Genomic DNA, 11,328 nt, shown 5'->3' with positions numbered 1-11,328 from the left:
AGTTTAGTGTTCCAAATCGTTTTAATGTAATGAAATTTGTAAATTTGTCAAGGGGATAATCATTTAGGAGAGTAATTAGGTTTTCAGTTTGTTCGTATTAAGTCACTAATGCTTTTTTTATGCGTATTAGACAAATATAGTTGTTATTACCGTTTTGAAATAGTCCTTTTACCGGTTTTATCTAGTAAAAATGACTATTTGTAAACGGTAATAACAACCATATTGGTCTAATACGCACAAAAAAAAACCTTAGTAACCTAATACGGACAAACTGAAAACCTAATTACCCTCCTAAGTCATTAAGCCTAAATTTAAAGACATTGAGAATATATGACCATCAACAATAAACTAGTTCGTTTAGAACTCGCATCGTCCCATATAACCTGCTACTCCTCTATATGGCGAAGCTCTTCATCTATAGTCGTCCCTTTGGGGACATCAGATACAATTGGAACGATACAAAGAAGATTAGCATGACCCTTGCGCAACGATGACACACACAAATCGAGAAATGGTCCAAAAAAAATTTAAACCCTTCATCATCTTCTCTGGAACCCTAATTTCATTTTCAAATGCTAATATAATTCAATTGCAATTCTTACGTTTCGTTAGTTCATCTACTGAAGTCATGATCAGACAACATGTGGATTCTATGGTCAGATTGACATTCTTGTTGATGTCTTCAACCATTTACGGCAAGTAAGGGTGATCTTTCTTTTTATAACGTCTCCTTTAAGTTTTTTACTTTTCCTATCATTAAGTTTCATGCTTTATAAACTTCCGTTTATGTGTTGTATATAGTTTGTATGTGTTTGTTTATGTGCTGATTTTTGATTAATTTTGCAACTTCAGTTTCTTAGTTCATGTTGTAGTTTTGCTTTTTATAAAATAATTGATAATAGGCATTCTCTGCAAGTCTCTATTGGTTTTACATTTCCATTCATTATCAAATGTAGACATTGATGAGATGTATCAAAGTAAGATTGTATTTGTACATATGGATGTGTTCATGTAAACATTTAAATGAAAAAAAAAATTATTAATAAAATGTTGCATATTTATGTAATGAAGATCATCAATCATATGAGTTTTTTGACTTAGAAGTTCTGGAAGTGTTGTGAGATAAGTTTAAATGGAAGCAACTATTTTCAATCAAACAAGTCAGTCACATTGATTAGTAAGCATGTTTTCTAAATAATTAGGGTTAATGATTTAGAAGGGTAATAAGGTTTCCAGTTTGTCCGTATTAGATCACTAAGGTTTTTTTTTTTGTGTATTATACCAATATGATTGTTATTACCGTTTAGAAATAGTCTTTTTTACCGGTTTTAACCGGTAAAAAAGACTATTTCTAAACGGTAATAACAACCATATTGGTATAATACACACAAAAAAAAACCTTAGTGACCTAATATGAACAAACTGGAAACCTTATTACCCTCCTAAGTCATTATCCCTTTATCAATGTGGTTTACATTTAGATTTTATACAAGTTAGAAGGTGAACATTTTTCTAATGTCAATGTGGTTTACATTTAGATTTTATACAAGTTAGAAGGTGAACATTTTTCTAAGACTAATCGGTTTTAGGTACAATCAAATTTGTGGGGTTAAACCGTTAACGGTTCTAAGGATAGTGCCGCTAGTTTGGGGGTCCAATGATTCGGTTTGCATGGTAGAAGGAAATCTCTCTGTCTTGAAGCTGTGCTCGTTTAACCTTCTTTTTATCAACACCAATGTTTCAGTTTTAGAAATAATACTTCCTATAACTTCCATTTACTTTCCTTATCCGCCATCATTAACGAATACATTTGAGTGAGAACCAAGAAGACTCCTAGAAAAATGCAATTTACCTACAAAAATCATCAACGGAAAAATATGCCTACATAATTATCTACAGACATGGGGAGCTTAGAGGAGGGCAAAGTGGGTAGCTGCACATGATCCAAAAAAATTTTATTATATATTTTTATTTATACAAAATTATAATAAAGATAAGGGTTTTTTTTTCTTGTTCATCATGGGCCTTTAAAAATATTTCATTTTTAAGTACCAGCCATGTTTACAAAATAGCTGCAAATCAACTACAAAACTTTTCTCCTATATTACCTACAAAATAGCTATGAATTAGCGACCAAAATATTTTTTGTATGTAATCCATTAATAATTACCTACACATTACCTACATAATATATTTTTTTTTATTACAGATTAATAATCAATATGTATTCTTTAGGAAATTACCTATGGACTGACATCGAAAATTTGGAGAAACCATTTTATTCCAGTTTAATAATCCGTAGGTATTTCGTAGGAAATTACTTACGGAAGTGAAAAAAGCTGGAGATTTTTTAATTTTCGTAGGTATCCGTAGGAAATTGTTTGTTATTTCCCTCTCCTTTATTAATATTAGTTATATTTTATTATTATTATTATTTATTAATTATTATTTTTTTAATATTTTATTATTATTATTATTATTCCGTAAGCAATTGTTTTTATTTTCATTTATTTTTTTTATTATTACTATTCGTAATTATCATTAATTAATATTTATTTTAGACAAAATTTCATAATTGGTCATGTGGTTTGTAAATATCTCGCTTTGAGGACTGTAAAGGAAAATGTTACGTCATTGGTCCCTGTGGTCTGCAAAATTATATGAAAGGTCCTCTTGTTAATAAATCTAATTTTTCAGTTGTTAGATTTTAATGAAAATGCTATTTTACTCTTTTACCAAGTTTGCAATATACTACAAACTTCAAGTACCATTTGTGTAATTTGGTAAATTTGAAATATATATATATATATATATATATATATATATATATATATATATATATATATATATATATATATATATATATATATATATATATATATATAATCTCAAAAATTTGATAACTTTTTTTTTCTAATCTTTTTGACAATTTGTTTTCTATTTTATTTTATAATTTTAGTTATTTATGATTTTTTTAGTTTTTTTATTTTGATTCAAGTAAATAAACTTAAATTCGATAAAACATGTCAAAACCGTTTTTTATTAATATTTCTTATTTATGAATTGAAGCGAAGTTAATGTTTTTTTACTTGGATGTTCGTAGTTAATATATTTGGCAACTTTATATTTGCATTTATCATTATCATTATTTTACCTTTTGTTTTCTATTTTTTTGTTATTTTAGTTATTTATTATTCTGCTATTGTTTTTATATATTTTGTTTCAAAAAAGTAATGAAAAATAGAAAAACAAAAAACAAAAACTCAAACAACAAAATTTTAATATACTCTAATATATTAATACATTTTTCACTTTTCATATTTTTTTAGTTTTTTTCTTATATTTTTTTAAAAAAATTCTTATTATTTTTTTTTTTAACTTTTTTCATATTTTTTTTAATTTTTTCCTATTTTTTTCGTTTTATTGTTCATCAATTTGATAATTTTTTTGACATTTTGCAAAAAGTATAAAATGTATGAATATATTCGAGTATACTACAATTTTGGTGTTTAATTTTTTTTTTTTGGTTTTCTATATTTTTTTTTAATTTTGGTTATTTATGATTTGTGTAACTTTTATTTATTTATTTTGATTCAATTAAATAACCAAAATAATTAATAAAAAGTTACATAAAACATAAATAACTAAAATTATAAAAAAAAAAAATAGAAAACCAAAAAAGACTCAAACACCAAAATTGTAATATACTCTAATATATTCATACATTTTATACTTTTTGGAAAATGTCAAAAAAATTATCAAATTGATGAAAAATAAAACGAAACACTGAAAAAAATAAAAATAGGAAAAAACTAAAAAAATAAAACCAAAAGAATTAAAAAATAATACATAAAAACTTTAAAAAAAAAAAAAAAAAAAAAAAAGATAAAAAACATCAAATATATATATATTTGAACAAAAGATAAAAATAGAAAAATTATTCAAGAAAATGTAAACGAACAAAATATAAAAAATTAAACAATTATGTCACACCCCCACCCCAAACCAGAAGACGGAAACGTCTGAGGTTGGATGGCTTTCATGTATAGTATCATAACAAATGAATAGTAATGATCAAAACATTACAACCATCATATTGAATATTAAATAAGTTTACATTGTACTCAAAAACATTGTCTACTTGATATCAAATGTGTATGGCAAAAATAAATAGCGTGACGCAACGACGCCCCGCCCACCAAAAACTCTCGTGATTACCTGTTTATTGGTTTCCTGAGAATACAAATGATTTTGAAAAGTGTTAACAATTAAGTTTGTGAGTTCATAAGCATTTTGTATGAGATAATTCGGTAGCTTTTCCTTATAAAAAAATGGTAGAGGGTGATTTCAAAAAATCCAATATTTTCTTTAAAATGACCTGTAAGTCTTAAACCAAAGACTAAAATGTAAGTAATGTTGTATTGGAAAATAGTGTTATGAAGTTGTATCTTTTTATAAAACTATTTGAATGTATGCTAACCCTATAAACCGAATGTTTTGTTAATACCTCATGTGAGTTCTCATAACCATGCTAACAACTAGTTGGCCTGTTACGATGTTCTTTAGGCTTCGGAATGTTATGACATTTGTCACCCTAGACTGGTTGGTCTAACTATAGCTAACAGTTGAGGTGTGAGATTGTCAATCTCATATAGATCTATACACAAGTGTCGTGCTCTCCCTACAAGATACTGGTTATAATTCAGGACTTAGTGTGTACTCAGGTAGGTACGGTGAAGCCAAATGTCTCACAAAATTGTATCAACCGATTTATGTGAACCGAAAACCCCTTTTTCTTGTAAATGTATGCATTATTCTTCCATAGTGGTTACATAGTGTAAAAATAATTATACCCTTAAATAATTATGTGTTTCTTCCATAATGATAGCGTAGTGTTTTGTGACTCCTAAAATATATCTATTATAGTGTATTATGTTTGTTTGATAAGACTATTTATATAATCATTTATATGAATACATAGTAGTTATATTGACTAGTTTCAAAAGGGTGTGGTTAAAACATCATATTTTTGGGTTGTATTCTACAAGATGGTGAAATAACTTGAATGTAACTCTCTTTGTTAGAAAAACTATATGTTGGTAAAAAGTCTCAAAATCCTTGTAGTTTTGTAATCATAATTTTTCTTATGATTATATAACATAGTTTATGTTTTGTTTTTGTTAGTTTTGCATCTCAAAACTATTATATCACAAATAATTGTCCAAAAGCTAGTGATAATCATATTTCATGCAAATAAAGTTTTATTTCTAGCATAGAGATGAAACATGCAAGTATTTGTGTGATAAACCAAACTTTACTTGTATTCCCCCCTCCCCCTAAAACATGAAAAACTCGAAAATATAGGGGTATGAACTCACCTTGAGTGTGGTTGTGGTTGGATAAAGAGATGACTGTGAAGATCTCCAAGCCATGTGGTTGATGAACTCTTTGTAGGTGATATTATCCTAAGAGTTTTAACACATGTTAATGTGTGTAAATAAGATGAAACTAACATAAAAGTGTATAAAAACACTAGATAATCAAGAACTACTTACCAAAATTCTAGGAATCAACTTGGAGAATTAACCCTTGGAAGTTTGGACTTGAATCTTGAGAGCAAAATGGATTCAACAGAAAGAATTATGGAAATGGTGTAACGACCCAAATTTCAAAAGAAAATTTTCATTTTTTAAATAATCAAAACATTTCCAATAAAACACACAATCTAAAGAACAATTGTTTTCAAATTCATACATCAACAATTTTATTTCAAATATCATAGTGTCCTATAAAAATGTCTGAGGGAGAGTACATGTCGCGCCATCAAGCCTTGCCCTTTCTCTTAGGCTGAGAAGTACCTTAAACAAATCAAAAAATTGTAAGCTAATGCTTAGCGAGGTCCCCATAGCATACCCCACACAATCCACAAAATCACATAATCCATATTAGCTATAAAAGTTACATAAACCATACAAGCCATGCATACAACATATAGGGATGTCGTGGGCTCCCCAAGGGTCTTACTCCAGGATGCCATGGGCTCCCCACATGGTCTTACACCTAAGTGTCATGGGCTCCCCCATGGTCTTTAATATGAAATCCATGGGCTCTTCACATGGTTGTACATCCAGGTGTCATGGGCTCTCCCATGGTCTTTAATAAGAAAGCCACGAGATCTCCACATGGCCTTACATCCAAGTGTCATGGGATCTCTTATGGTCTTCCGTACAAGTATACCACATACCATATATACAACTAGCATACCTCCTAGCACATAACCAGCTAACATGCCACATAACACTATTTCAACTAGTGTACCACATAACATAAAATGGGTCCGCCTTGGTGACTTAGACCCATTGGTATGGTGTGGAGACTCACCTCTTAAAAATTTTGAACTGATGAAATATGATCAGATAAGTCCCAATGCGTAGCTCTATCTCAACCGCCTACAATCATTTTGTGACTTGCTTGTCAAAATCCCGAAATACCAGAAATACCCTTATGGTCAAACTTGGTCAAAGTCCATGATGACCCCAACTCGTCGAGTTCCTTAATAGTCTAGAAAATCAGGACAAAGCCTAGCCTACTCGTTGAGTTGTCTCATTAACTCAGCGAGTTCACTCAATATCCAACAAACGGGGAAACCAAATCCAACTCTTTGAGTTGCTAGGGAAACTCATCGAGTTTTCTCCCTGTTTGCTTATTCGGATGATACGTTGATTGCAAGGACTCTAGGGCTTAGATCTGAAACCTAAATGTGTCTAGAAGGACAAAGTTTCCAACTTTATCCTATAGAATCACTCTGAATGCTCTAAAGCCCTTAACAAAGGTTGGAAAGCTCAAAAGCTTAGCCATGTGGTTCAAGACTTTAGGGATCTAGAATCCCTCCTTTCCAAAACAGGTTCTAATTCTCAAAACATTCCAAAGATGGAGACTTTATGGACATGCATGTCCAATTCATGTCTTGAAGTCAAAAGGGCCAAAGAGGGGAAATATACCCTAAAATCCATGCATGGCATCCATGCTTGACCAAAAGTTGGATCTTGCCCACCATGGGACCATTTGCCCTGGAGATTCATAAAGTTGCAAACTTTATGAACCCCATGAACGCAATAAACAAGAATAATATGAAATGAAGAGTGTACTCAAGATCTAATCATATTCTAAGATAAAAATTGAATCTTGAGTGCCTACAATAGTCCACAATATGGTCAAGCTCAAGAGTGAGGGATTTGTTTGTTGGATCTTCTCCTTCTTCTCACTATCCTCTTCTTCTTAAGCTCCAAAAGTCACTCTAGCTCACAATATGAAAGAAAATGGAGATTAGGGTTTAGCACTGACGTTCTTAGGGTTTGGAGGTTGATGGAAGGTTAGCCTTAAGGTTTTAAGGGGATTATATAGGGTGCAAACCCTAAAATTTAGGGGTTTCCTTTACAACACCTCCTCGTCGAGTTAGGTCATCCAACTAGTCGAGTAGGATTTAAATCCCGCATCCAAGAATCGATCTCTACTCGACGAGTTGGGCTCCCCAAGTCATCGAGTCCTATTACAAAACCCTAAAAAACTTAGAAAATAAAATGATACATGGAACAGGCATTACAAATGGTGGGGGGGGGGGGGTTGGGGATAATCTCGGCCAAGATAAGGAGGGAAGGGTGATGGGATGTTTGCCTAGTTATTTGTTGGGTAATTACTTTGATACATGTTGGGTAATAACTCTTATGGGGAACTGATGTATCTATCACGTTTTAAAGTCAACCTCTTTCATTTTTCTTTCCAACCGAAATCCCCATAGCAACCACCGAAATCACATGTGATTCGGTCTAGCACCAACCGAGATCACCATGTGATTTAGGTCATGTACTAAACGAGATCACAGGATGATTTTGGTCTAGGTACTATCTGAAATCACAAGGTTTTGGGGTCCTAGGCCAAGAACCCTAAAGGCAGGGGTTAAATCGTGATTTACTTTCTAACTTGTTGGATTTACTTGACCTTTGTTGGCTCGTTTAACTTCTATTGTATTCAAAATTGGCAGTTGCCACATCATCCCCCTATTAGAGGGAATTTCGTCCCGAAATTAGTTATGGAGTGGGTACTCATGGGCTAGGGAAAAGATGTGGGTAATTTTGTTTCATTTGATATTCTCGTTCCTAGGTGAATTCAGGCCCTCGCTTGGCATTCCAATGGACCTTCACTATAGGTATGCAGCTTTGTTTCGTCCATTCACCTATCTGTCCATGATTTCCATTGGTTCCTCTAAAACTATCGTTTACCTCGATTTCATCGAGTGGGACTACAAGAGTCTCGTTAGACAGACATTTCTTCAGGTTAGACATGTAGAAGTTGGGGTGTACGTTACTAAGTTCTTGTGGTTGTCGAAGTTTGTAAGCGACTGGCCCGATTCTAGCAAGGAACTTGAATGGTCCGATATACCTTGGATTTAATTTCCCACATTTCCCAAAACATATCATTCCCTTCCAGGGTGAGACCTTCAACAGCACACAGTCACCAACATAGAATTCCAAGGGTTTGTATCACTTATCTGCATAACTCTTTTGCCAATCCTGGGATGCCTTTAATCGTTCACGAATTTGAACGATCTTCTTTTGTGGTTTCCCGTATGATCTCCGGTCCAGTGAGTGTGTTATTAGGCATTTGTCCCTTTTCTAGTTACGTGTCACCCACCTCAGCCCAACACAGAGGTGGTATGCACTTGCATCCGTAGAGGGCTTCGAATGGAGCGACCGTAATGCTAGGGTGATAATTGTTATTGTAGGAGAATTCAATGAGTGGTAAGTAGGTATCCCTGGCTTTACCAAAGTCTATCACTTTGACCGCATAGTTCTCTTGCTTTGACCGTCTGTTTGAGGGTGATAAGTTGTACTCATGTCGAGTTTGGTGCCTAAGGACTTCTGTAGTGACTGTCAGAACTGTAAGGTGAATCTACTATCCCTGTTGGAGATGATGGATATTGGTACTCCATAAGATCGTACAATCTCTTTGATGCACATCCTTGTTAGTTTCTCCATCTTAATGATCTCTTTTATTGGTAGGAAGTGTGCAGATTTGGTTAATCTGTCAACAATCACCCAAATGGTGTCAAGTCTACCCATCGTCTAGGGCAACTTGGTTATGAAGTCCATGGTTATCCGCTTCCACTTCCACTCTGGTATATCCGGTTGCTGAAGCAAACCCAAGGGCTTTTGGTATTCTACCTTAACCTTGGCACAAGTCAAGCACTTGCCCATATAGGTAGCGATTTCTGCCTTCATGTTTGGCCACCAATAAAGTTTCTTGAGGTTCAGATACACCTTGTCTAAATTGGAATGAATGGAGTATTTTTTTTTCTTATGAGCCTCATTCATGACTATGTCTCTGTACCCGCCGAATCTCGGTGCCCAGAATCGATCCATGAGGTAACGAGCTCCGTCAGCCTCGACTTCAAGGTTTTTATCCATTCGCCGTAATGCCTCACCTACGACGTTCTCGGGTTTCAGAGCTTCTAACTGCGCCTCCTTGATTTGTGTGGACATGTGTGAATGAATGGTCATGGTCAGTGATTTTACTCAGCGACCCGAGTATTCCTTCCGACTTAGGGTACTACGTTGGCCTTGCCCGAATGATAACGAATTTCGCATTCGTAGTCATTTAGCAGTTCAACCCATCGTCTTTGTCTCATGTTGAGCTCCTTTTGATTGAGAATGTGTTGGAGGCTCTTATGATATGTGAAGATGGTGCATTTGGTGCCGTAAATGTAATGCCTCCAGATCTTCAGGGTAAACACCACTTCTCCTAATTCGAAGTCGTGCATGGTGTAGTTGACCTCATGATCTTGAGTTGCCTTGAGGCATAGGCGATGACCTTTCCTATTTGCATAAACACACATCCTAGGCACTGCTTGGATGCATCATAGTAGACCGCAAAGTCTTCGGTCCCTTCTAAGAGAGACAAGATTGGAGCACTATGATGTTTGTGTTTTAAACTGTAAATTGATTGCATTAAACTTTGATTTTTCTTTTTAAACTACAAATTGACTGCATTAAGTTGTGACTTTTTTGTTTGCTTTGTAAATTGACTAGATTAAGCTGTGAATTATGTGTATGAAACTATGAAGTTACTCATGTTAAGCTATGAATTTTGTGTATAAATTTTGAATTGACTATATAAAGAGTGTTAAGTTGAAAATATGGTTGTGGATGCATACTTTTTGTGTATTAAACTTTGAATTTTGTGTACTAAACTGTGATTTTTTTTGTTTTAAACTGTGAATTGACTGCATTAAATTGTGAATTTTCTTCTTAAACTATGAATTGCCTATATTAAGCTATGAATTTTATGTATTAAATTATGAATTGATTTTTTATTAAGCTGTGAATAAATTGACATTAAGTTCTGATTATGTTATAATTTTTTTGTTTGCTTTTGAAATAATGTAAATTTTATTCACGACTTAATTTATTAAATTCACAATTTAAAATATGAATGATTTATGTGTGTGTGTGTGTGTATATATATATATATATATATTAATTTTCTTTTGAATATATTTACTTTTTGTGTTGTATAAATATGTAAGAATACATTAGTTTTAATAATAGTTTTGTATTGAATTCAAAATGAGTTAAATAAATGGTTTATTAAACTATGAATGCAATATTTTAGTTATTAATGCATGACTTTATTTACAAATCTGTATTAACCTATGAATGAATTAACATTAAATTGTGATTATTTTATAATTTTTTTGTTTGCTTTTGAAATAATGTAAAATTTATTCACGACTTAATATATTAAATTCACAATTTAAAATATAAATGATTTATGTATAATTTTTTTTGTTAATTTTCTTATGAATATATTTATTTTTTGTGTTGTATAAGTATGTAAGAATACATTAGTTTTAATAATAGTTTTGCATTAAATTCAAAACGAATGAAATAAATGGTTTTATTTTACTATGAATATATTATTTAAGTTATTAATGTATGACTTTATTTACAAATCTAATTTAGAAGAAAATGATGATTGCGATGCTGATACAAGTGGTTGGTGGCAACGTGTGGTGGTGGTAGTAGTAGAGTTTGAATTTTTGATTTTTTTTAGTTTGTGAATTATTGTAAAATGGTTTGTATTAAGCTGTAAATTTTGTGAACTATACTATAAATAGACTGTATAAACTTGTAATTTATATAAGTTTTATGTTCAAATATGAGAACATATAAAAATGAAAATATTATACCGTAAAAATTACAATTTTGCCCTTTTGTTTCAAAAAGGCAAAAAAAATTCACATGTTTAATAAAAATGTCATGTAAATATTTA

The 11,328-nt window shown here is 32.0% G+C and overlaps 1 non-coding gene across 1 annotated transcript; it reads left to right on the top strand.

Annotated features, from left to right (window-relative positions):
• The first annotated feature begins 423 nt into the window (after nt 1–423).
• On the top strand, nt 424–529 carry LOC145007665 (U6 spliceosomal RNA). The gene has a single exon (XR_013663038.1). It is a non-coding gene; the product is annotated as a U6 spliceosomal RNA (small nuclear RNA).
• Nucleotides 530–11,328: the final 10,799 nt, after the last annotated feature.

Source organism: Lactuca saligna, chromosome 7 (genome assembly GCF_052625555.1).
Source record: "Lactuca saligna cultivar CGN05327 chromosome 7, ASM5262555v1, whole genome shotgun sequence".
Classification (NCBI taxonomy): Eukaryota; Viridiplantae; Streptophyta; class Magnoliopsida; order Asterales; family Asteraceae; genus Lactuca; species Lactuca saligna.
Note: the sequence above shows the minus strand (reverse complement) of the source record. Positions and strands in the feature narration are given on the sequence as shown.